Source organism: Myiozetetes cayanensis, unplaced genomic scaffold (assembly GCF_022539395.1).
Source record: "Myiozetetes cayanensis isolate MyiCay16 unplaced genomic scaffold, myiCay2020 scf18, whole genome shotgun sequence".
Classification (NCBI taxonomy): Eukaryota; Metazoa; Chordata; class Aves; order Passeriformes; family Tyrannidae; genus Myiozetetes; species Myiozetetes cayanensis.
In genome coordinates, this window is record NW_026087389.1 from 2,780,687 (window position 1) to 2,806,358 (window position 25,672).

General features: G+C 44.0%; 1 protein-coding gene across 7 annotated transcripts in view; it reads right to left on the minus strand.

Moving 5' to 3' along the window:
* The window catches only part of CHL1 (cell adhesion molecule L1 like), a 128,490-nt gene extending 103,467 nt beyond the window's left edge, over positions 1 to 25,023 (minus strand). For 5 of the 7 annotated variants that reach the window (XR_007628645.1, XM_050312701.1, XM_050312703.1 and 2 more), the window contains exon 1: positions 24,665 to 24,742. The gene's annotated coding sequence lies outside the window, so the exon portion shown is untranslated. Of the gene's footprint in view, positions 1 to 24,664; positions 24,760 to 25,007 lie in introns of those variants that run through there. The other 2 variants (XM_050312698.1, XM_050312700.1) reach the window with 2 other exon arrangements.
* Positions 25,024 to 25,672: the final 649 nt, after the last annotated feature.

The window sequence follows — 25,672 nt, forward strand, 5'->3', positions numbered from 1 at the left end:
TTCCCTAAAAAAATTGTCCAGGTCTGTGCAAAATCACCCAGGTCTCATGTACAGCTCTGTCACACCAAAGTCTCCCACTCTGCCACACCAAAAATCCCCCATCTCTGCCAAACCACCACAGGAGGGGAATGTTCAGCAGTCAAACTCCGTGCCATGACTTGCACGCTTGTGTGGAGTTTAAATTTGCAGTTTACACCAGGTGTTATGATCCCTTGAGGGAACCTCTGACTGGCAGAGAATCACCTCTGCCAGTATTTCCCTCCTGGGTCAATAAATCCTGATAGTCAATAAAAGTCAGCGAGCAAAACCGACCCCAGCAGGAGCCTTGGGGTAAAATTTGGCACACTTAGTACCTGCCTATTAGTTAGAATGATTCTGCATTTAGGGTCCCCGAGGTATAGAGAGCACTTTTACTTGGTTTTAATAACCTTCTAATGCACAAGTCTGTGTTACAGCCTTTCCCTGAGTTCCTCAATGTGTACTGTGTGCCAACTGAATGGCACGTGGGCTGAGAAAAGGATTTCTCCTGAAGAGGAAAGCAGCACCTTTGAGTATCCACCTGCCAGCTGAAAAATATCCACCATTCTCCATGAGACCCATGAATTCCCATCACAATATTGGGGGCTGAGGAATGAAAACAGCCAGAAAACTTAGTTCTGTGGTTTTTAAGATATAAATTAGTTTTCAGCTCTTCACACCCGTGTGGCCAAACACAGGGTCATTCTCAGACACTCTGGAGCAAATCTTATCAGAGACTCAGAAAATCTAAGAATGGTTTGGGTGGGAAGGGAGCATAAAGATTACCCAGACCCATCCCCTGCCATGGGCAGGGACACCTTCCACCAGCCCAGGTTGCTCCAAGCCCCTCCAAACTGGCCTTGGACACTTCCAGGGCTGGGGCAGCCACAGCTTCACTGGGCAACCTGTGCCAGGGCCTGCCCACCCTCACAGCCAGGAATTCTTTTCCTAATATTCCATCTAAATCTTCTCTTAGTTTGAAGCCATTGCCCCTTGTTCTGTTAATTCCCCCAGTTCACTGTTAATTTATAATTTTCAGGGTATTTTTTTCCTGGAAATGTCATGTGAATGCACTTGGATACTGCCCAACACTGAAATTGGAAACTTAACCTTATCATATGTGATTCTATGTTCAGATTGCTAATGATCATACAAACTAATAAGTAACTTATTTGGCACCTAAAATGATAAGCAAAGCCACAAAACAAGCAAACTAAAAGATTTCTAGGCCCAACTGGCAGACGATTTACAGACTAAAAATTTCTCTGGAGATTGACTTATAAAAGTTAATGACTTTCAAACAAAAGGAAAAAATGAAGTCAACAGTCTGAAGTTGTTCATTATACCTCATTTGTTCAATTCTAATCTTGATTTGTTCATCAACTCTCTGCTTGTTTATGAGACAGTCAAGCCATGCAAACAAAGTGATATTTGTTCCCATAACAATATTGAACCCTTAGACAGCATTTTTCAGCATCAAATCTCCAAAACCTTCCTCAAAGAAGGAGAGCTTTGTTATCCCCACCCAATTCAGATAAGGAAATTGCAGCAGTGGGATAATTGCAGAGCCAGAAATAAAACTTCCGAGTGCCAGGCTAATGGCCCAAGTAACAGCACAGGGCACTTGATTAACACAGAGACAACGGAGGTCAAGATGGGCCATCGCTGTATTGCAACTTTTGAACTGCTGAAAGCACGAGGAGAAAAGTGCAACTGAAAAAATTGCATTAATTCAATGAGTGCTTTCCACTGGCACTTAAGATTTGAAGTGTTCTGTTAACTCCTTCTGCCCACAGACACTCACAAAGACTTTATACCAACGATCCCCCACCAGGAAGGCTCATCAGGTGTATGCTTATGTTATTAAGGTACCCCAATTATTTAGATTCCAATAGGGTTTTGAATTATTTTCAGTCCATCAGGAAAAAAAAAATATGTGTGGGAAAAGGCACCATATAGGATTAAAAGCTGTTAGAATTTATGCCCAGAAAACAGGATTTTCCTCAGAAGAGGCTGATGAGTCAGAATTATTTCTCAAGACCTTTATGCTGTGCTGTGAGACAGGTGATGGGTTTGCTGGGAGCTGATGCTCGTGGGTGAGGTGAGAGAGGTCAGCAAGGAGGGTGTTGCTGTGGGGGTTTGCTGCCCACCACCCAGTCAAGAAATGGAAGTGGGTAAAGCTTTATTCAGCCTTCACAGTCAAAGGCCCTGCTCATCCTGGGGGACTTTAGGCACCCTGGTATTTGCAAACGTGGCACTGGTGGTGCACGAGGAACTGAGATTTCCTGAGATGACATCGGTGCTGAAATTCAGGGGGGCGGTTTGGCTTCCTCAGAGAGATGGAAGGTGTGGTGCCATGGGTGCTGCCCTGGGGTGCAGGAGGACACAGGAAAGCTCTTTGATCTTCAAGGAAAACATCCTCAAAGCAGGAGAACAATCCACCCTGAGGAGTGGGAAGTGGAGCAGATGTGGCAGAAGGATAACTTGGCCAGCCATGGAATCCCTGACTGACTTCAAACCCAGAAAGAAGTGAACAGAAGGTGGGAGTGGGGACTATCCAGGAGGAATACAGAAGCCTTGCCCAAACTGCAGGGAAAAAATTCAGGAAAGCCAAAGCCAGGTGGAATTGAAGCTGGTAAGAGATGGTACAGACAATTATAAAAGTTCACCTCTAGGTACAACTGCAGCAAAAGACCAGGGAAAATGTGGGTGACTCCTGAATATGTCAACAAAACTACCAACAAAGGTATAAATGAAGGATGAGGCATTCAGTGATGTTTTTGTCTCAGTCTTTATGGGCAAGGCCTCCATTCAGGCTGCCCAGATCCATGGTCCTGATGTCTTTGTCTACAGTAGGGAAGTCCAATCTACAGTAGAAGAAGATTTTGTCAGGAGCCACTTAATCAAACAACCTACAGAGGTCTGTGAGTGTGTAGGAAACAAGCTGACATCACTCTGAGGCTGCTCTTCGAGTCTTTGAAATGCTGTGGCAATTGGGGGATCCTTCTGGTGACTGGAAGAGGCAGCTGCCCTGGCCATCCTCGAGAGGGAACAACACACAGCACCATCCAACTGCCTGGTGACTCTCACCCCAATCCTAAAGATTACAGAACAAATCCTCATGAAGGCAACTTGTTTAACCACTTCATATCTTCATTAACAACTGAGACAATGAGGGCAGCAAGTTCCCAGATGACAGCAGAGCTGGGGAGCTGCTGACACGCTGGAGAGTGGGACAGATATTCAGTGGTGTCTCAGCAGGGCTGGAGAAGGCAGCTGACAGAAAACTTCCAACATTCAGCCAAACCAGACGTGAAACTCTGCAAATTGAAACCCACAGAGCAGAAAGCAGCTCCAGGGAAGACAGGCTGGAGGTTGAACAGGAGCTGGCAGTGATGGTGATGGATGCCAACCTCACGCTGGGCTGCATTTGCGGGAGCGGAGCCAGCAGGGCAAGGAAAGAAATTCTTACTCTTTATTCAGCACTTGTGAGGCTGCATCTGGAACAGAGCGTGCAGTTTTGCTTTCCCTCTTACAGAACACTGGCAAACTGGCAAAATTTCAGCAGAGAGAAGCAAGATGAGGAAGGGGTTGCAGCGCATAACTGAGGAGAAGATGCTGAGGGAAGGGTGTTTGTGTGGCATGGAGAGAGGAGGCTAATTGCTGTTTTCACCCAGACAAAGCCTTGAGCAACCTGATCTAACTTCAAAGTCCTGCCTACATCCAGCAGGAGGATGGACCAGATGACCTCCAAAGGTCCCTTCCAACCTAAATTATTCTACGATTTTAATGGCTTCTCCTTCCCTCGTACTTATCATAGCGCATTCACTTGCAAAGCATCATTTGGAAATAATTATTCTGACTTTGTGCAACATTTTCAAATGCAATCCAAAATTCCATACATATTTGAGAAGCATCCAACTGCAGGTGAGGAATATCATGGCCTAAAAGCCAGTCAGCTGGAGCCAATTAAAGCACCATCAGCCTCCCATGACACCAAAATGCCTAATTGAACTTCCACCCTCCGTGCAAGATGGAGATTTTTGCCTCCTCCACAGAAGCCCAAAATGAGGGGTTCACTGCCCTGGGTCTCTGTAAAGCAAGATCATTATCAAAACACAGCGATCAAAACAGGAGACGCCTTGCACTGATTAAAATAATGTTATTCCACCCTCTGAGGGAAAAAAAAAAGGAACATTTCCCCTGCACAGAGATGACCTCAGATGTTTAGTCAGAGACACCCATTTTTACCCTCCTGGCTAATGCAGAACATGAGCAGGAGCAAGTGCCACACGTGCATGTTTAGAATGAAACTTCAAAAGCAAGCGCTTCATTAACATGAGGGAAACCAAGATGTGTCTGAATGATCGTTAGCCACGGTCCAATAAAACCTGAGCTTGGGTTTAAAAAGATGGAGGGGAAAAAAAAAATTAGCTAAAATGCATGTTGACTGAAATACATAAACTTCCAGTGAAAATCGATTGGTATTTATAGCTGCTGAATAATGCACTCATTACTATTCATCCTCATTACTGTGCGTTTTGCAACTGTCACAAAAAATATGGTGACTGACTGACAGCTTTTAAAATACTTTTTATGCCTCAAGAACCAAAATAGCTGAAAGAGAGTTGGAATTTGGAATTCAAAAAAACTGGACAAACTGCCAATAACACAGCAACCTAACCTTCTCTTAATTTCATTTTTAGTTCAAATTTCCCCAGCCTTCTGAATTAATGTGAGTCATCATTTTGCTTTTCTTCCTTTTTTTGTGGGGGAAAAAAAAAATCATATTTCCTCCTATTTGGCTTTATTAAGCTGTGAAAAATCTCTGTATATCAGAAAGAGTACGAGCAACATTTTCCACTAATTAGTCCATAAAAATGCTAATTTCTCTAATTAATCAGATTGAAATATCACAGGACTAGGTAATAGCACAAATATACAGTTTGCTTATGGGGTAGGCTTTTGCTAATCACTACCACAGCACTGGGCAACTCACAAAACCAATCCTATAATGAGGTTAGAGAGACAAAACATGCTCATCTTAATTTTTTTGTGCCAAAAAAAAGACAGTTACTTGCATATGCAGTCCCAGCAACCTTGAACTCATGTCTATGTGTGAAGAAAACCAGACCCCCAGTATTTACAACCCAAGCCTTCCATCCCCACACAAGCAGAGGTCCTCTGCCTGTTTACTCAAGCTGAGGATGGGGCTATAAATCTTAATTCTGCCCAATTTCATTGTTAATATAATCCATTTCTGAGACTGATAAAATAATACTTTCTTCTTTTTCTTTTTTTTTTTCATGGACCAGTAGCTAATAATGTCACCAGTTTGAATTATACAAGACTGAGATCATTGTCTGTTTGCCCCACAGCATCTTGTCTAATTTTTTTTCCTGTCCTTACACTTTTGCTTCTGCCTTCTGTGCTGGTACAGACTAAGGCACTTGTATCCAGGAAGGAGTGGTCTTTCTCCAAGTCAAAAATCTAGTAGAATCAATGAGCTCTCAGAGGAAATCTCCTAGGGTTTGACCTTCAGGGTGGCCTTTTCCTCTTTAAACCCCATGTAAAACAGCGATTCTGCCAGTCAATCCTCAGTAAAAGATTTAAAGAAAAGGGACTGTCGCCTATTGGTGGCACCAGAAATCTAAGCAGGAATTAAGCAGCTTGAAAAAGCCTTTAAATCCAACTTGCCATTCTCCCAGAGCTCTGCATATATTCTTCCTGGCCCTGTGTTCCCCGAGCCCTTTGATCATTCCATATTGAAGCAGTCCCTTGTTTAATACGCAGCTCCGATGACTCCACGATAACATCAAAACAGAAGGGGAGAGAAAGAACATGAAAGGATATGAAGTCAATGGCTTCCCCAATCACAATACACAAACAGGGCTACTTAAAAGCCACAGCTTTACAGGGGTGCCTTTATGCTCTCACAAAGCCTCACGCAGCGTTAAGACCAACTACAAACTGGGACTAATGATTAAAACTACATCGGGCTGCCTTTCTTCTGCTTTAATTGTTGCTCGCTTTGCTCAGAGGGATTAGATCCACAAATCCAGCACCTATCTTTGTGTTTCATCCCAGAAGTTCATGGTACCAGCTGGTCTAACCATTTTTCTGGTAGAAATCAGGGCTTCCAAGCCAGGGTTTCCTCACTACATGGAAGATGCACACGCCTATAAAACACTGTCCTTCATCCTTGTGCCATCATGGAACGGTTGGGGTTGGAAGGGACCTCAAAGATCATCTTGTTCCAGCCCCCTGCCATGGGCAGGGACACATTCCACTAGACCAGGCTGTCTCCAGGTCACATCCAACCTGGTCTTGCATCTCTTATAATAGAGCTCCAACCATGCTCTAATCAGTTCTAGAGGCATTTTTGAATGAGAAGTAAAAAGAGAGAAGAGGTTTCATTGAAATCTCTCTTGCGTTCTTCAAAGAGCATCAACCCAATTCAACAAAAAACTGAGAAGAAACAAAGCCTAGTTACACAAGACTTTGTCTTCTTGATCTCCAACATCTTCCCATTTCAGTGTTTACATAAAACTCCACAGCATGTTTTGGAGGCCAGACAAGCAGAAAGGATGATGTCTGCTGTCTAGAACTGATCTCACACTTGGTTCTCGTGCCATATTTCTTGGCTGCCTACACTCATGTTAATCTGCTAAACCCACTTGGAAAGCAGCTTATCACTTGTCCTCAGTTCTATTATTCATCAGACAACCAGGATGGCAGCTCCATGACTGACTGCTAATTATCCTTTCCCACTGCATGTCAGAGCCGGTTGCGTTTTCGGCAGCAATTTATTCTTCCTCCCATGGAGTCATGAGGTGGAAGCTGAGGCCTATTGAAGTCAGTGACAAAGGCCCCATTGGCTTCATCCTTTAATGGGAAGAGACCTGACTAAGTGTTATTTAGTGTATGATGTCAACGCTCTGAGATAACAACTGACACGAGGATAACATGCACGTTACCAGCGGTGCCAGGATGGGCCACGGCCCTCGAAGGCTCTGCACGCTGTCAGATCCCAGACAGGATGATGGCACCTTCCCTTTTCAGCTGCCTCCCAGCAGAGAACAACCTCGTGTCAGGTCAGGCCCAATGCACACAGCATGGTATGTAATTCCTGGGATGTGCCAGAGTGATGGAGACATCCCCCCTGCTCGCTGGGCTGGATCCATGCTGAGCCCATAGCCTGGCCTGTTCATATCCAGTGTCCAAAATGGACAATCCCTGTGTTGTATGATTGTATCCCAGAGATACAATCCCTATCTCCAAAAGCAGTTTGGAATAGATATGGAAATATAAATTCACAGTGTACACTGCACCTGAACTTCTTTAAGAGAAGGTGAAAAGACAGTTCATGAGATGGCAGAGGAATCTCACCTTTCCCTGACTTCCTATTTCTCCTTCTAGAAGAGCTGGCAAGAGGGACAGCAACATTGCCCAAAATGCTCCCTTCTTACACAAAAAATTGTAGTTTCCACCTGAGAGTGTTTTGTGTATGTAAATGAGAAAGCTAAGATGCAAGTGTTGCTTAATACACTTTCTGAATTACAGCAGACCTTGAGGATGGCTTTGCTGCTTTGTTTGGGTTTCTTTTCCCTCCCAAATAAGCTACCCTGACTTGTCTTTTCCCTCACCTATTCCTACTGCCTTACTCCCCTCACTTAGACAGACCAAGTGTTTCAGTTTTGTGTTCTTTCACTCCCAGCTGGAGGACTGCCCTTGTCTGAACTCCCAACTGGAAAGAAAGAAGCTCAATCCAAATTCTCAGCACAGCCCATGAGATTTTATTCAAATATATTTTTTCTGTGCTTCTGTATGAGCTGATTTCAACTTGCTGGTCCTTTGTTCTGTGCAAGGCTGGTTTTCCCTCTGCTATTCCTGTACCACACAAGCCAGCTGACCTCTGAGGAAAAGGGAAATCCATTCTCCCCAGTCAGGATTGGTCTCTGGAGCTTCTAAACCACTGAAGCTTTTTACAAGCCTGAGTTTGCTTTTCTGATGCATCCTAATATTGCTGTTGTTTAAAAATAAAATATGCAGAAAATTATTGCTTGAATAAATAACAATTCTTATCTGTGGAAGGCCAAAAAGAAGGATGATAAGAATCAGTCATGATTCCCACGTAACATGGGCTGTCACAAAGTCGTGTGAGTAAAGGTGGATTGTAAAAACTGTCTCAAAATATGAAGCAGAATCCACAAGACTAAAAAAATAAATAAATAAAGTGAAAATCAATCTGCACTGTACTGGTTGTTTGCAAAATTAGACAATTAATTCTGTGTAAACTAACCTATCAGGAGAGCACACTGTGGGGATCCTGATAGCTGATATTGCACTACACTGTATTAGGGAAAGAATGATTTAATGAGATCCCTGGAGAGTCTCCATGGACTTGGATCATCCTCTCAAAAAGACCATTTTTACCCCATTTAGCTGCCAGTGTGTTGCATCTCTGATACACACATGAACAGAAAGAAAAAAAAAGGAAAACCCCACCCAAAAACCACTATTAACACAATTATCAGGACCAATAGGAATTGTGCTTTTCAGGATCGAAAAGGACATTATGTCATTTTCAATATATAAGAGCCATCAGAAATAACATCTGTATCCTAAAACCCACTGCACTTAAAGCCACTTACAGCCAGAATAGCAGCAGCATAAAGAAAGCTTTTACACACAGGGGGTTGTGAAAAAACCATAATAATAATAATAATAATAAAAATAAAATCACAGAGTGCTTGCCAGAACAAGCTCCAACCTGACTTTTATTAATACTTTATTTTTCTTAAAATAAAGACCTAGTGTGGAGCTTGCCAAATACAATAAATGCCCCAGTTTAACATCTGATTTTTCAAATAAAGTGGAGAAAGCCACCTTCAGCCCCAAACACAAAATGGCTGTATTTCCAACTGATCACTTGCTGGAAAATAACAGCTGGGAAACAGCAAGGCAGAATATCTGATCAGGAGCTTAGTGCTAGGGTTAGAAGCTGTTCTATTTGCAGATTCTCTGGAAAAAAACATGTATAACCACATTTGTGTCTCCAGTCTGAGCAATCAATATTCTCAGGCTTCAAAAACTTTTCCAGGGAAGTCTGTGGATTTCTCTCACTGTCTGATCTGTTTAACACAAGTGTTTCTGCCAAGTGGGGCTTCAAATTAGAGAGGCAAACCCCTGAAAATTTCAAATGAAGTGCAAATAAATAATAAGCCAACAAAGGAATCCTTATAAACATTCAAACCACCCTGTAAATTAAGATGAATTACTGTAAATTAAGATGAATGACTACATTTCCTCTCCAAATGTACTGTTAGACTTTAGGTAAGTACCAACTCTCTACATCACTCTCATAGGGCTGGACAGCACTAATATATAGACCAGGCTGTGATGCCAGTATTGATTTGCAATATTTTCATGTTTCAGCAAGTTAGTGGCTCAAAGTTTCAATGTTTTAAGGAGTTAACAGGAATACTCAGAGCTCAAGGATTAAGCAGTTAATGAATGCAAATCAACATGCCAGAATATGCTGAATTATCATCATGCTGCTCCCACTTTACCTGGGCCAGCCTATGTGACATCCACCTGGACCACGAGACACCCCGAAAGAACAGCTGGGAAGAAGCCAGCCTGCAGGAGATTGCACAGACAGCCACCACCAAAGCCTGTTCTCCACAGGGAAGTGGATTCCAGCCTGTGTTAATCGCCCCTAATTGATTTTACAACACTAGGAAACTGCAAAAGAGTTCAAATAACAGTCTTTGAGTCCTAATATTTACATGGGCAAACATTTGTTTATCTGTCAGCTGTGTAATCTCAGGGCCTCAGCAGAGCCCGGGACAGCCTCTTAAGTAGCTTTCCCCAGTCTTGATTCGCTGCCTCCATAGCCAGCCCTATAAATATTCCCAACATTTGCACCCAGTGGACCAAGTATTTTGTTGAGCAGACTAATTGGTTCACAACCCCTGCTAAGTATCAGCCATATCATCCCTGACTGCCATGGGCTACGATCATCATTAGCCAAGTGACAATCTCCCAGAGAATTTGGGCTCTTTAATCTCTGTTCTCCCCGAGGACTTCAGACTTAGTGTGGGTTAAAGCCATCAGAGTTTGCTCTCGCTCCTTTCTCGCTCTCCATTCTCAGCAGAGAAGGAAAAACCTTGTGAACGTGGTGACCCAGAGGAAGCTCATGTCCACACCTCCCAGGAGGGACCAGGACATGTCACAGATCTTGGGGCCAGTGCTGCTGGGGCAAAGGGACAGATCCTCCCTGCAGCCACATTTCCACAATTCCACCATCTCCAGGAGAAGTGTAAATTAACAACTCCCGGCTGAAGTCGCACCCTGATGGAAGAAGCCCTTGAACTTCATCATTCCTTTTATTGACACCACACTGACACCAAACCAGCATAGCTGGGATAATCCCAGGGGCTGCAGAACCACCCTGTGTGCTGAGTGCACCTACCCTGAGACCCAGCTGGGGTGGGGACAGCAAAACTGAAGCAGAAGCAGAGAAGGAGATGAAAAACAGGTCAAAAGCTGGACCAAAAGGTGAAAAAGAGAATAAAGGTGAGAAGATGAAAGGTAAAGTCTGAGAAGACTTCATGTCTTCAGAAAAGGCAGAACTCACGCAGAGAGTAGCAGCTCCAGACCATGCCAGCCTAAATTTGGAGATTTAGGGAAGAAACAGGGACTTTGTTTTGTTCCATCAGGAAGAAAAAGTTCTGCTCTTAAACTCAGGAAATACTTTAAAATGTTTTAGTTCTGGAGCATTCAGTTCCCTTCCTTCAAAAGACGTACAAATCACAGACACCAATTTACTGGCATAGCTAAAAAAACCCACCCCAGTGAAGAAGGGCATCTCTCCTCACTGCACCTCTCCCCATCCAAAGGGAAGAGCAAACACCTTGGCACAGACAAAAAGCCCTCTGCATTTCCTGCTTGCAGACCAAATTCTTCCTCTTAAAAATACCCCTGCCCACTGCTGCTGGAGATTCATCTCAGCATTTCAGCCACAGAGGGGAAAATGAGATGTTAAACCACCACTCACCACCTGAAGGCAGAAAGAAAAAAACAATCCAGCTTTTCCCTGCTGGCCTTTATGAGTTTTATAGAGAAACAGGGTTATTAAAGGATGAAATCAAAGCAGCTCTGATGGACACCACCTGTCTCGTGTCCAGACTTGTCCCAAGGCAATAAACTCTGGGGTTTGGGAGCAGAGCTTCACCCCAGCAGTGCCCTCCCCTCACAGCAACCCAGCAGCATGAAGAGTTTTATTTTTCTTTGAGTCATGCTGAGAAATCTCCGCAATTTGTAGCTTTGGAAAGCCTCCACATTCACATTTAATTTGAAATTATATCCTCCCTGTCAAAACATGCCTGGGGGCAAGTCACTTATGAAGAAAAAAAAAAAAAAGAAAAGAAAAGAAGAAAATATAAATTTGAATTTTCCTGTCTGTTCTGAGTCATAACATCTGCCACAGATGTCAGCAGCCAAAGACAGGAGGATGTTCTTCCTCAGAGAGGAGCACCCCAAAAAAGCAATACCCCAAAATAGAAGGAATCTGAATCACCTCTGAGGCAAGACCTAATTGTTAAATATTAGGAACAAACGATAATACATGAGCTTTCCAGCACTTGTCATGTGCCCACACTAGGCAAAATACCAAATTACATACCCGTCTATTTGAAAAATAGGAGGTATAAATGCACTTGTATGTGTACACTCAAATAAACACACCCATTACAGGGGTGTAATACCAAATTTTAAAGTTCATGCCTCTGGAATAAATCTAAAAATTTGATATGCTCTGGTTTGTGCCTGAAAGGGAAACAAACAGGAGAGATGCAGCTCATCCACGTTGCTGATACTGTGATTATTTTCAGGGAAGATAAATGTAATATCAGACTCAAAAGCTCAAGGCAAAAGCTATTGCCTGTTGCACAAAATGGTTTTGAAATATAAATAAATATAGTGCCATGATGGTTAAATAATTCTATGCCAAATCATACACAGAGAGTAATTTAACTAACTGTGTGTACATATATATATTTATAAATAAAAACAACTTATCCACTCAACCTACTGCATCTTCAGAAGGGGCCAGGACACCCAGCTCAAAGGGAACTGTGGAAAGCCTTGCAGGAGACAGTTCCAGGATAATCTGTCCAGGGAGACATTAATTTCCCATCCCTATATTTAGAAGTGACCTCTGATCTAAAACATGAGACTTCCTCGAGGGTCAGAAGAGATTTGTTTCATTTTATGTAACTGAAGTTAAATTCACAAATAGCCCCTGGCCTTCAGGAGGCTGAAGGAGAAGAGGGTTGGGATTGGATTGTTTTCTTGCTACAAAAAATAAGATAAAAATCCCTTCAATAGGAAGCATCTGCTCAGCAGCCCAAGGTGCTCAAGATGCAACTGAGATGGGAGATCCTGTACAAAATGCCTTAGAAAGGGCTAAAAATAATAATTATTAATCATTATTAGTAAATAAGATGAGCTGCTGATATATTCTGACCTTTGTCAACAAACATTCAAAAATTATAAAAATAGAAAGGACTAAATGAGACAAAAATAAGGAAAATATTGAAGGTCCCTTTAAGAAAGGAATGAAAAGAATTGTCAGTATTTCATGTACAGACCAAGTGTTTCAAGGAATGGACATGACAGACTGAAGTATTTATGAAAACAGGTGAGAACAAGGTCAAACAGTCACTTCAATGATCGCACTGGAATTAAGAGACAGCAAGTTTAAAATGGGAAAGAAAATCACAATAATTAACTTTGTGAACTGTCTGACACCAGACTGTTATTGATACAAAGGGCAGAATGATTGGAAGAATGATTAGATGTTTAAAGTGCTAATAATAATACTTTCCCAAGCCAGGATAAGAATTTATAAGGGATATTGATCTCATGTTTCAGGATGGAAACCAAGAAGTAAATGCTTGAGAAGAAGGGAAAAAATAAAATAAAATAAATCTTTCAGAGACTCTTTGCTCCTTAATTGTGATTCTGAGAGTTCAGGAGAGGAAGGAGGAATGTTTGGGGTTGGGTTTTTTTTTTGTGGTTTGTGGGGTTTTTTTCCCAGGGTGTTGAGTCATCCAGTATTAGTTACTAACAGGGAGAGGATTCCAAGTTAATTGGATCTTTAATCGGATTGAATAGGGTAATTCCTACCTCTCTGCGTTCCTAATGGATGTCACAATGTCAGGAGTTAAATGCTGAAGTGCTGCTCTGATTTGAGAGCAGCTTCTGGGGAATCCTTAGGCAAAGACAATTACTGAGATGTCCATTGAGAAAGAAAATAATCATGAAGGTCGATACACTTCCAACAGAATTTCAGAATAATTAGTTAGTCCATTCTTACAGGTAGGGCAGACACTCCTGAATGACGTTTTTTTTTCCCCTCAATAAATAATTTTATTACCATTTATCATTTTTTCTAGTTCCAAAGAGGATATGACCATTATCAGCCCAGGTTCTACACTCTGAAAAGTGCTACTCAGTATTGCTGGCAATGCAGAGAGGCAGAAACACTCAAGCCATGCAAAGCTAAATGCAGGTAATTGGATGCTCTAATTGATCACAAAGAGTTTATGTTTCTGTTAAACAGTCCAAAGGAAACACGCTGCCTTTTTCCAGTGAGAAGATCCTGAAATAACAACTCTCTTCAAAGCCAAAAACAATAGAGGGAAATGTTGCTAAACAAAGGTAATAGCTCTGCGATGGAGTCGTAAAAAAAGAACATATGTGAGATGTTTCTCTCCCTACAGCCATTACAGGAACATTCTCTGCTGTGGATGTTAGACAAAGCTTTTCAAATCTTCCTGGAAAAGTGATTTCCAGTCCTGGCTGAAGAATTTCCATGACAGTCTTTAAGGTATCCGTTTCTCTTCCATTAGAACTGAAAATCCACAGAAAAAAACAGCAACAAAGTCACCTGGACCATGATTTTGGCTGAACTACTGCACTACCCCACAAAAGAAACACAATATTATGTTTAAATTAATGATTGCCTCATTATTAAGCATTTGGAAGCACTTGTAATAGAGTATGTTTCTCCTTGGAAAAAAGAAGGAGGACAAAAACCAGACAGAACTTGCCAAAAAATCCCGCTGAGACCACAGAGATTTCCCTGCTGGATTCCCCAAAATTTGGTTTAGTGGTGTAAATATAGGGTTCTTTTAAAACTGGTATCTGTAGGATTGATGCCAACAAGGTGGAGGGCACAAAGAGCCCACAGTGAGGACTCTGCTGAAGAGGATTCTCGGCTTTCTTCTCCCACAGCAGCAGAACAGGGGGCCAGGGGTGCCAAAAGCCCGAACCACAAATAGGTTCTTCATCATCATTAGCAAAGCACAGAATCCAAAACTGCTGTTTTGACTGGGAAACAGATGACTCCAGCTCTGCCAGCACTCAAGGTGTTTCCAATGCCAAGACTCACTTTGCTGAGGCATATGCTCCAATACTGAGAAACAGGAGCTCTGTCTCCAGTTGAAACTCCTTTCTTTGTCCTTTTGGTGCTTCTATTTCTCCTTTTTCTCCTTTTTGTGTTTTCCACCTGAGTTTCTCCTTTTTCTTATCTTCTCCCCTAGATTTCCTTCACAATGCTCACAGATTTAAAGGCCTTTGCACCTTCCTGCACATCACAGGCAGTTTGTGCTTTTCCCCATCACTGCAAACATCATCCAGTAACTTGTGTTTGATTGTATCACACAAGGTATCCCCTCTCAGTTTGAACAAATCACAGTTCATTCCAGTGCTTAATCACAGATTTTAAAAAAATTGTCTTTAATGTCTAATTTGAAATTGTCTGGCTCCAGCTACCAGCTATTGGATCTGATTTTTCTTTTCTCTTCCTGATTAAAAAGCTGGATATGATTTCCCCATGAAAATACTTGTCCCTGTAATCAAGTCCCTCCTCAATCCTCTTTTTGATGAGCTAAGCAGATTGAGTCTCTAAATCTCTCACTGCAGGGAATTTTCTCCACTCTTCAAATCAATATTGTGGCTATTTTCTTGACTCTTCAGTTTTGTAGACCCTTTTTTTTTCAGTTGTTAACACCAAAACTGGGCATGGTTTTCCATCATTCTCATGGACTCCGATAAAAACTGCTTCAAAGGATCCTTCATCCTTCAGATGGGAAACCATCTTCCTTTCTCTGTCTGCTGTGACCCCTAGAGCCAAAAACACTTGGCCATCCTTGTGAAATGTATCACCCTACCTTTTCCAAAGATAATAGCCAAGACTCTTTCCAGTAGACAATTTATCCCTTTGATCAGTCTCACCTCTCCCTCCCACCACTGTTCCTGTCCACCCATCCCAGTTATGTGTCACACAGGTACAGAGACACCAAGTCCAGTGGCTGAGGACAATGCAGACCAAAAAGGTCATCACCAAGGCCTGCTCATTAAAGCTGCTTAAGAAGCTTCAGTGTTCTGTTTTAGCTGTAAAATTTGATTTTTAGGAGATCCAGCTTTGACCTATCTACGTATTCCATCAGGAACTGTAGTGATAGGACACGAGGTAATGGATTCAAACTGAAAGAGGGGAAATTTGAGATAGGACATTAGGAAAAAAATTCCTCCCTGTGAGGGTGGGCAGGTCCTGGCACAGGTTGCCCAGAGAAGCTGTGGCTGCCCCATCCCTGGAAGTGTCCAAGGCCAGGTTGGACAGGGTTTGGAGCAATCTGATCTCGTGGAAGGTGTCCCTGTCCATGGCAGGGGGTGGAATGAGATGGGTTTTAAGGTCCCTTCCAACCCAAACCATTTAAGATTCTCTATGTTATCCACTCAGTAAGCAGTTTTTTCCAGTGATGCCCATTTCCTCCCCCCACCACATCCTTTCGATTCCCTGCTCCAGAAGCACATTTAGCATCCCAGATTAATTGAACTTTCAAGTCCCAGGCCCACTCTGGGTGATCCTAAGTGGACTGGACACCACCTCCTCTCCGAGGTGTGCAGTAAATTGCTGGATTAGCAACACACACTGTAACGTGGTCGGGCACTCAGAGTATCAGCTGTCTCACATCATTTACCTGTAGCCCAGTTACAGTTCAATTACTGAAGTAATATCTCATTCAGGCAGAACAAAGAAAAGAAAAATATGCAAATGAGTGAATTTAAATTCACTTAATTTAAAGGCCTAAAATTTTTAAGGGCACGTTCCCTCTCTGGGGACATTTGGGTTCAGGGATTATAAAATACATAAAGCTATAAATGGTTAAATGGATTGTCATTGCCTGAGCATCAAAACATTGCACACATTATTCTTTTCAGTGAGTGCATTATATAATTAACACTGCCAATACACAGCATTCCTGACCATATCCTATCCTATGCAAGGATAAAACTTGATCTAACCACCACCCATTACAGGGAGCTTTGTGCACAGACAAGCTTAGCATACATTTTGGAGGATCACAGTGGAATAGGTCTGTATGGAGAATGCTGCTTTTCTGCTGAATACAAAGATTATTCCAATTTTTTTGTGATCCACACGATAAGATTGTGAATAACCCTTCAGGTTCGTTGCCTGTTGGGGTTTGGTTTTGGTTGGTTTTTTTTTATAAACACTGAGGCATATTTTTTATGCACCAAAGATTAATTTTTCCTCTTGCTATGCAGCTGGAATTCTGTGAGGTTTCAGTGCACAGTGATGTCTGACAGGGGGAATGGCTGACAGTGAAAATCTGCTGCACTGGCAGGATAATTAGGTACAATGCTCCAAAAGGCAGGATCCTGCACACGGGGAAGTAAAGGGGAGAAACTCCCTTTCCTTTAGGGGCTGCACTACCAAACAAGCTGTATTACAAGAAAGATGGAGAGAGACTGTTTACAAGGGCATGTAGTGACAGGACAAGGGGGAGTGGATTCAAACAGAGTAGGTTTAGATTGGATACATGGAAGAAATCCTTCCCTGTGAAGGTGGGGATGCCCTGGCACAGGTTGTCCAGAGAAGCTGTGGCTGCCCCATCCCTGGAAGTGTCCAAAACCAGGCTGGGCAGTGCTTGGAGCAACCTGGGCTAGTGGAAAGTGTCCCTGCTCACAGCAGGGGGTGGAACTGGATAACCTTTAATGTCCCTTCCAATCCAAACCACCCTGTGATTACTTTCTGGTGCCACCACACACGCTGCACTTCCCCTTTAACAAAGCTCTGTTCTGTAGTACAACTCAAACAGCTCTCCATTTTCAGCAATTCCCTGGGAAATAACGTGAAGCTGAAAAGGTGAGTCCCAGCATTTCCCAGCAGGTGGGCACCTGTCTGGACAGGTATTAGCTGAAAACCAGGGTGGTGAAATCCCAGGCTGAGCGAGTGCTGCACGCAGACAGCAGGGATGCTGCAATTCCACAGGCTCAGCAGAGATAATCAAAATCCCAGATTTAGGTGCAAGCCTAAGTCAAACCTCACGCAGTCAATAACAGAAAGGTGCATTTGTCATGCAGGTGGTAAAACCTGAGCAATTACCAGGGATTTCAGTGGGACCCTGTAAATTTAATGAAGCAGGTATAGCTCAGCTTTGTGCAGCTGGGACAGACCTTTAATCACTGTTACTCTCTGGCTTACACACCACAGTTGTCGCTTGTATGGCTCAGAAAACTGCAATATTCATTGCTGTTCCCTGGCTGTTGGTTTTCCAGTCAAAATAGGAGACAAGGATAAGCCACTTGAGAGGAGACCCCGTTACAAAGCTCCCAACAGGGGTGTCTGTGGACACGATCCTGCAGAAGCCCAGATGGCTGAAGTCAATGTAACTCAATCATCCTCAGCTGAACCACAGTCATTTATATCAGTCAAGGACCTGAGCCATTACGCCTACTTCTCAAACTGGTTAGGTTGTAAATTAGATTTTCATCACTCCTGGGACAAAAACCTGACTCTGATGAGGTCAGGGGGAGTTTGACCATCCATTTCTGTGGCGCCATGACTTCACCAGTGGTTTTCTGTGCAGTACTCGGCCTGAAAGTCACCACAGTTTATCAGGCTTTCCTAAAAATGTATTAAATAAAAGCTCCCATTAGTACTTGCAGATAGCTCAGTCCTGTGTTATTTACTTCTGCTCAAATGGAACCAAAGGAATACTTTGTCACAAAGGAATTTGGATTTTAATGACCAAAATAAGTACAGTTTGAGCGATGCCTCAGCAGAACTCAAAGTAAGCACTGATTACAGTTTGTTCCTGCACAACTGAACGAACAAAAAGGATCAGACAGGGCGTTCTCTGACTTACAGCAGGTCAAAACAGAAATCCCCTAAAACCTATTCCCTCAGGGAAATTTTACAAGAGCAAAGTCATCGGTGGAGTAACATGAAAGAATAACCTGTGAAAAATAAAGCACAGGACCCTTATCCAGTACAAGCCTTGAGTAATAACCCAGATTTGAGGTAATACTTTCACTGAAATCAACAAACAGGTTGTGGTTAGGAGTATTTTGCCTACCAAGAAGTAAAACCAACAACATTAGGCAAGCAAGCATAGATGCAAACAGCCACACAGACCTGGGTCAACCACCACAAACTACCCCAGTACCACAGAGGGGAGGATTTTTGGGATGAGACAGACAGATCACACTGGACTATGTGATCTTTTTTTGGGAGGGAAAAAAGGTAGATGCTTCCAAATCTGCAGAAAATCTTTCATTATTAATTCTCTGATTTCAATAAACTGCAAAAATAATGGTGTATTTTGTGAGCATGCCTAATAATAAAATAAAATAAAAAGCCATTGAGTTAATCACTCCTGTTGCTGAAAGCATTGTTGTGGTATTTTCTAACAGAAAAAGAGTCTGCCTTGGAATAATAATTTTACTTTCCCTATAAGCAGAGCAATCTTTCATCAAGACTAATTTTATTTCAAGCACTGGGGATACAGCACTGGCACCAGCCATTTTTTACTGAGACATTGTTCCAGGTTTCCATCGGGTTTAATACTGTAAAATACACGTGACAGGAACCGAGAGATGCATTTTTCAAATATTCTCTAAAGCTGTGGGAATACAGTCCTTAAAGGCAGCCCTCTCTCCTTTCAAGTGCCATACAAGCACAGCAGGCAGCATTCAAAGCCACCTCTTCTGTGTCAGCCAGCGGGAAAGGCTGACAGGGAATTGCCTGTGTCACACTCCAAAAGTCACCAAAGGAGACACAGACTGAGAGGTGGATGGGCCCAATTCTGCTTGCTGGTTTTTTCCCCCCCTCCTCCTCCTCTTAGTGGATTGCTGCCTAACCAATTAATTTTGGCCTGAATAGAGACTGCCAGCCTTGCAGAGTCATCCCTAGGGCCTCCCAAAAAATGGAGACACTTGAAATGAGATTTTTAAAAGCACTGGAGTCACCTGACTAAGCTATATTGAGAGGACAGGGGACTGGGGCTCACTGAGGTGCCTGGATTTCTTCAGAACTGGAGCCTTGTGCTTTCACTACTTGGCTTGTTTGTAGTTAAACTTTCTATTCAGGAGGGCACTGAGAGTCCCCAGTAATCAGACCCCCCTTCACATGCACCCTTCCCACCTTTAATTACAGCTCTGTCCACCTCCCAAAAAAGGAATGCACAAAGGTGCTGCCTCTGATGGTCCCATGAGGAGGAGGAGGTGGCAGGAGCATCAGCAGGCAGGTGACACCAGCAGCAAGGTGGGGTCCAGGCTAAGGACCAAGAGCACTGACAGAGCAGTGCAAAGGGCACCTGGTGCTGTACTGAGGATAAAAATCATGGCAGGTACACAGGGGTCACCTTTCCCCACCTCCCTGAGTGCAACACAGGGGGATGAAACATGGACACCACAAGAAGCTCCGTTTCTGCCACAGGAGGTGTTTTTTGGAGGTGACCTGTGAGAGCCTGGCATGGGGCTGTCCCCGAGGCAGCTCAGCCTGGCTGACACACCAGCTCTCACAGCCAGGCTGGGAACCATCTGTTAAAAATATCCTCGAAAGCTGCACTCCCACAGAAACAACCCTGCCCAGGCTTGACTGTTGGCTCCTTCCCCTCCAGCTGCTCAGAACTGGATCCAGGTTTTATTTCTTCCATGCCAGAGAACAGGAGCAAAGACATGGATGAATCCAAGCAGCCTCATCCCTGTCCTTCCCAATCTCCCCTTTGCCCTCCCTAACTCAGTCAGATCCTCACCACACCTCTGATTTAATTCCGTCTTGATGCTGACAAACAACAAGAGGGATAAAACAAACAACAGGAGAAAACCACCTGAAATCAGCAATTTTCTTTATAATTGGAGAAAAGGGAGGGCTAGAGGGGGTCAAAAGAAAAGATGAAGACTTAAAACCCCTAATGAAGAAAGCAACATAATTCTTGTCCTTACTAGGAACAGGATCTGCACCTGGAGATCACACTCAAAACAACAAACACGAGATCAGCTGTAACAACAAACAGTAGTTTTAATGATAAACTGTTTTCCACCTGTTTTTTGGTTTGTTTTTTTTTTTTTTGAGTTTTATACATTCAGGTGCAATGAAGGAAGGAGGGAACATCTGCTAGGGAATGCTGAAGCCCCAGAAAATAACACGGCACCACGGCCTGCACTCTATGTGCTTCATATGAGGTGTCTGGAGACACCGAGAGGAGAAACCCAAGACACCAAATATTACCATGTACCTTCATCTTTTTACAGTGCAGAGGCAATCACTGCAATGGCAAGTGCTAATCAGCATTTGGGTATGCAAATGAACTTAGAGAAGTCTATACATAAAACAGATACAAGGAGAGTAGCTGGAAAAAAAATAAAAAAGCCAATTAAAGCAACCTTGACTTTCGGGCACTGACTTTGTTACATAGAAACAACAGGAAAAAAACCCCATGACAACAAAACCACCAAGTCAAACAAGCTCACATGTACCTTTATCTTTACCTGAGTTTCTCAGAGCCTAGAATGGGAATTAATTACAAATATGCACCTTATGAACTACTATGATCTTAGCCAAGAAATACTGAAAACGAGATGAGAATTGGGTCAGTGTAGTCTTAGCAGACTGCTACAACACCCTCTGCTAGTCCAATATGCAGGAAGTCATGCAATACTCAAGCTCTTTAAAGAAGAGAAATACCTGGATTCCTTTTTCTCATCAAGAGAGAAGAAACCTTCCAGAATGCCAACTGCTATCTAAATAAAATGAATGCCATGGCAGCCTGCAGTCATCCCTGCCCTGGTGTGCTTCTTTCCAGTCTCAGAAGGAAGGGGATATGTCTATATTAGCAGGCAGCAGAGCTCAAAAGTGTGTAGATAAGTAGAGCAAAACGGTGCTGGGAACCCCAGATCCACCCACACACATTGCAAAGGCTCTGCTTCAGCTCCACTCCGGAGGCCAGGGATGAAAAGCCCATTAGGCAGCTGAAGTGCACAAAGTAAACTCCCGACAGAGATATTCTGGCTTAGGTTCAGCCAGAATTAATCCAGTTTGTGAGGTCTCCCTGCAAACAAACACACAGTAAGTGGGATGGGACAACTGCAAGATTCCCCTCCAAGGTTCTCACCAGAACCAAGGTGTCAGCACACACAGACACACCAATAAAGGGTTCACTGACAAAAGTATAATTCAGTGTGTGTGAACTGTCTACAAGGTGCCACAGCCTGGCACAAATCAGTGCTGGCACTTTGGGTACATAACCATGATACCATGGCTCTTTCTTTCTGCTCTTTGAGTACTAAATCATTTATTTCCCCACACAAAACGGATCTGTTAAGGAACCAACATCTTCCTTGAGGACAAACCAGCAGAGCTCTCCAGCCATAGGATGGGCCAGACCATCCTGGTGTAATTCAGACAGTGATCAAACAACACATTCCATGTAGCATTTCATAATGGAGTGTAATTGCAGGATCTCACAGCTCAAGACAGCCTGAGGGGAACTGTTCAAAAAGCACTTGGTAGATGAATGTTTTTGTTAGGACTTACTTGTTTCATTAATGATTTTGGGGTCTGCACAGAAGTCTAACCAAGAAAGAACAATTGAAACTTGTTATAAAACACTGGACACACCACTGCCAAAACATGGTTTACAAGATTCCTGCTCTGTTCTCATCCCCACGCTGCTCCCCAGGCTCTGTACTGGACATTAATTTTCATTACACATGATTTAGGGTTGTTATAAGGTGGGCTTTGTGCTCGCCAAGAACCCACAATCTTTAACAAAACAGAATTTCTACTTTACTGGACAAATATACCAAAAGAAATTGTGGCATCTTGGTGGGTTGCTAAGCAACCAAGAGCTCCAGTGTCACTTGTTTGTGATCAATTCAAGTCATTCATCAGGCTCTGAAGCGCCAGTTCAGGAATTCCAACAAAATCTGTGCCTTGGGAAAGCCACGGGGACTTCCTGACACACAATAACACTTTCTTTCCTCTAAGATAAACTTTGTAGATGTTCTTTTGATCTGTGTGATATGTGAATTCATTATTCTTAACATACTGCTAATGGGAAAAGCTATAATTAACTAACTACAAGCATTGTAACTCGTGCAAGATAAACTGAACTAATTAGTAGTGTTTAAAGTAGTCCCTGTCCTCTCCCACTGGGAAAGGAGCAGATCCTTTCTTGTCACGGAAGCAACTGTCCACAACATCGTGTTATGTAATGAATAGATACCTTTTTGTTACATTTCCCCTTCCAAAAAGAAGAGAGAAAGTGCATTTTTATTGGCAAAAAAAGGTGGCTACAATCCAAGCCACTTGAGGTACGTATCCATGTTGTGAATAATGTTATCTTTCATTTAAAAGAAGGCTTATCTGTTAGTTTTCTTGGGATAAAGAGGTGGACTGTTATATTTCCATTCATTAAGTCTAATTACTGAAGTAACAAATACCAAATGCCCATGATAATTACCCTCACTCACACCGAGTTAAATGTGATCAGGGCATATTGCTGAAGCACAGTCTCTTTATTTCAGCCTCATATTCAGAATTCATTCCTATTTCCATAAAAACTAATAACAAACAGGAAATGTTTAGAAACAAACCGTTTTGGAAGCTGTGTATGGCAAAACTTCAGCTTCTTGATTGCTGACAGGTGTTTTTTTCTAAAGATATTTCATGATAATTTCACATTCATTGGGCAATATTTCTGAGAAAACTCCAATACCTTCTGCAAATCTTGGTATCTTATCTTTTGCATCTTATTTTAATGTCACATGATCTGGTCTTGTAGTTCCTCTGCAAGCCACACTTCACTAACAGCAGATACTCAGCCCAAGTGAGGACCCGAGAAACTGGCTAAAAGGAATTTCCTAATTTTTTAACTGCCCTCTGGAAGAGATAGGTGGGATTTTCTTGGTTTGATTTTTTTTTTGAAACACAAAGAAAATATATTATTTTTAAGCAACAGAGAAGAACACAGCAGCAGTTGTGCTTTTCAATACTTCCTATCAGGAAAAGCCAAGCAGGGGTTCATGGGAAGCAGTGGGCAAAGGATGACATGCACATTTCCAACAAGGCAAACTGCACATGTGCTCACAAATGGCCAAAAATTACATACTCATTTAAAGTGCAGACTTTTTCCCGCCTCTCCTTCTCTCAGAGCTGCATCTAAAGTCATAATATTCATTATTTATTACTTATGGAACGGTATTTGGGGGAGCTACAAAGCACGTTTTTAACTCAGTCACACCATAGGAACCTTTGCCAACAAAATAAAAATGCCACCTGTCAACTCTCTGATGAAATTTTCCAAAACATGTTTCAAGCAAAACTACTCCGAGGTGGTGCTGAGGATGAATTTCCTTACTTTCTAACTGTTATGGTCGAATACCTGTGCATTATCCAACATGCCAGGGCTTAGCCCCTTTCTGCCCCAAGATAAGAAGCAAAGCACTCCTAACCATAGAATATGACTACATCATATTTATAGAAGTGATGGGTGAAAAGTCCTTGTACATTTACTGTGTCTGACTATCAGAAAGCAGAACGTTCTTGCATCCTGAAAACCCAAACCAAGCTGAGCCCACCAATGCTCTGACCGTGCAACACAAATCAATAACACACAACACCGAGGTTTAAAGATTCCTACAGCTCTCCTGCAGCGCAACACGAGCACATCGCTTCCCCGGGATAAAAAAACTAGGGACTTTTGCGATTATTTAGATATTGAGGGGGGAAAAACCACACAAAATCAGAGCCAAAATCACTAGGAGAGAAGAAACAAGTGTTTGCCACAGTGGCAGGACCTCCGGGCTGGCAAACTTGAAAGTAACTGAGCCGATACGAGGGTGACCTACTGTCCATCAGCTGAGCCCCCTCCGACCCCCTCCATCACCCCCGGGTCCCGCACCCACCCGCGAACTTTCCCCAGGCAGCGGCTCCTCCGCCCGCAGGACCCGCTCAGAGCGCGGGGAGCCCGAGCATCCCGGTGGGGAAGGAGAAAAGGGAAGGACCGGCATCCTGGGACCCCCACGGGACATCTCGGGACCACCCCCCGGGGCACTTGCCAGGGCTGAGCCCGGCTCCGCTTCCTCATTGCTCCGCTGGGCGCAGCCCAGGTGCGGTGCCGGCAGGAGGAAACCCAGTTTTAAAATCATGATAATAATGATTCCAGAGGGTTTCTGTGGTCGGGCAGGACGAGGGGAGGTGGCTGCAGGGCAGCCCCTCGGCTGGGCACCCCCGGACCCCCCTCCCGGTGCCCCCCGGTACCTTGAGCCCGGCGCGGGCGGAGGGTCGCGGCAGCAGCGGCTCCGCAGCCCCGTCCCGGCGGCTCCGAATTAATCGCTCCACCCCGAAAAAAAAAAAAAAAAAAAAAAGGGAGGGAGGGAGAGGGGGGAGAAAAAACCCAACGCAAGCACCAACCACCCCAAACCCAGCCCCACTCCACACCCACGAGGAGGGAGAGGGACCCTCCGTGACTGGCATCGCTGTCTCCTCCGGCGGAGCTTACAGGGAGCCATGGCAACGAGCCCCGCGCTCCCCAAAGCGCTGCCGCCTCCCCTGGGGGGTCGAGCAGCTCCCACCCCCGCCCCGACCCCGCTCCGGATCCCACCTGCCCCATCCCAGAGCCGGCACCGAGGAGCCTCCGCCCGCCGCTCCTCCGGGAGGCACCTGCGGATGGAGGGAGGGACCGGGAATCGCGGAGGGAAGCAGCGAGGAGAGGGAGCCCTGCCCGCCCCCCGCCCGAGGGGATGTCCCGCGGCCAGGGCAGGTGCGGGAGGGGGGCTCGGAGTGCCGGCCAGCCCAGAACCACAACGGGAGGAGGATGAAGGAATGGCAGAGCTGGGGGACACTGCCCCCGGCAGGACCATCGGGTGCTTTCGCCTCGTCATGGTGGTCGCCAAAATCCGGTCAAGGAGGGGAGAGGCGCTGCCAGGGAAGGGGCTGGCCCCAACCCCGGCTTAGCCCTCTCTGGGGTGCAGAAGTGTCGTTGCTTTTCAGAGGAAAGGGTGAAAATTCAGAAAACTCCAGCCCTCCCTGCCCCACAGCTCTCCCCCTGTAAACTCCCGGGTACCAACCATCCCAACACCCGCCGTTTCATACATCCAAACCTCTGACAAATCCATCTTTTCCTCCTTTATTTTTGCTGACACCCCCTCCTAACGTTTGCTGTGTGTGCTCTCCACGACCACCACACCGGATCAGGTCGCTGTGCGCGCTTGAGCGCTCGGACTGTGCCTGTGTGGGGTTCTCCACTGTGACCCCTGCGTGGAACGG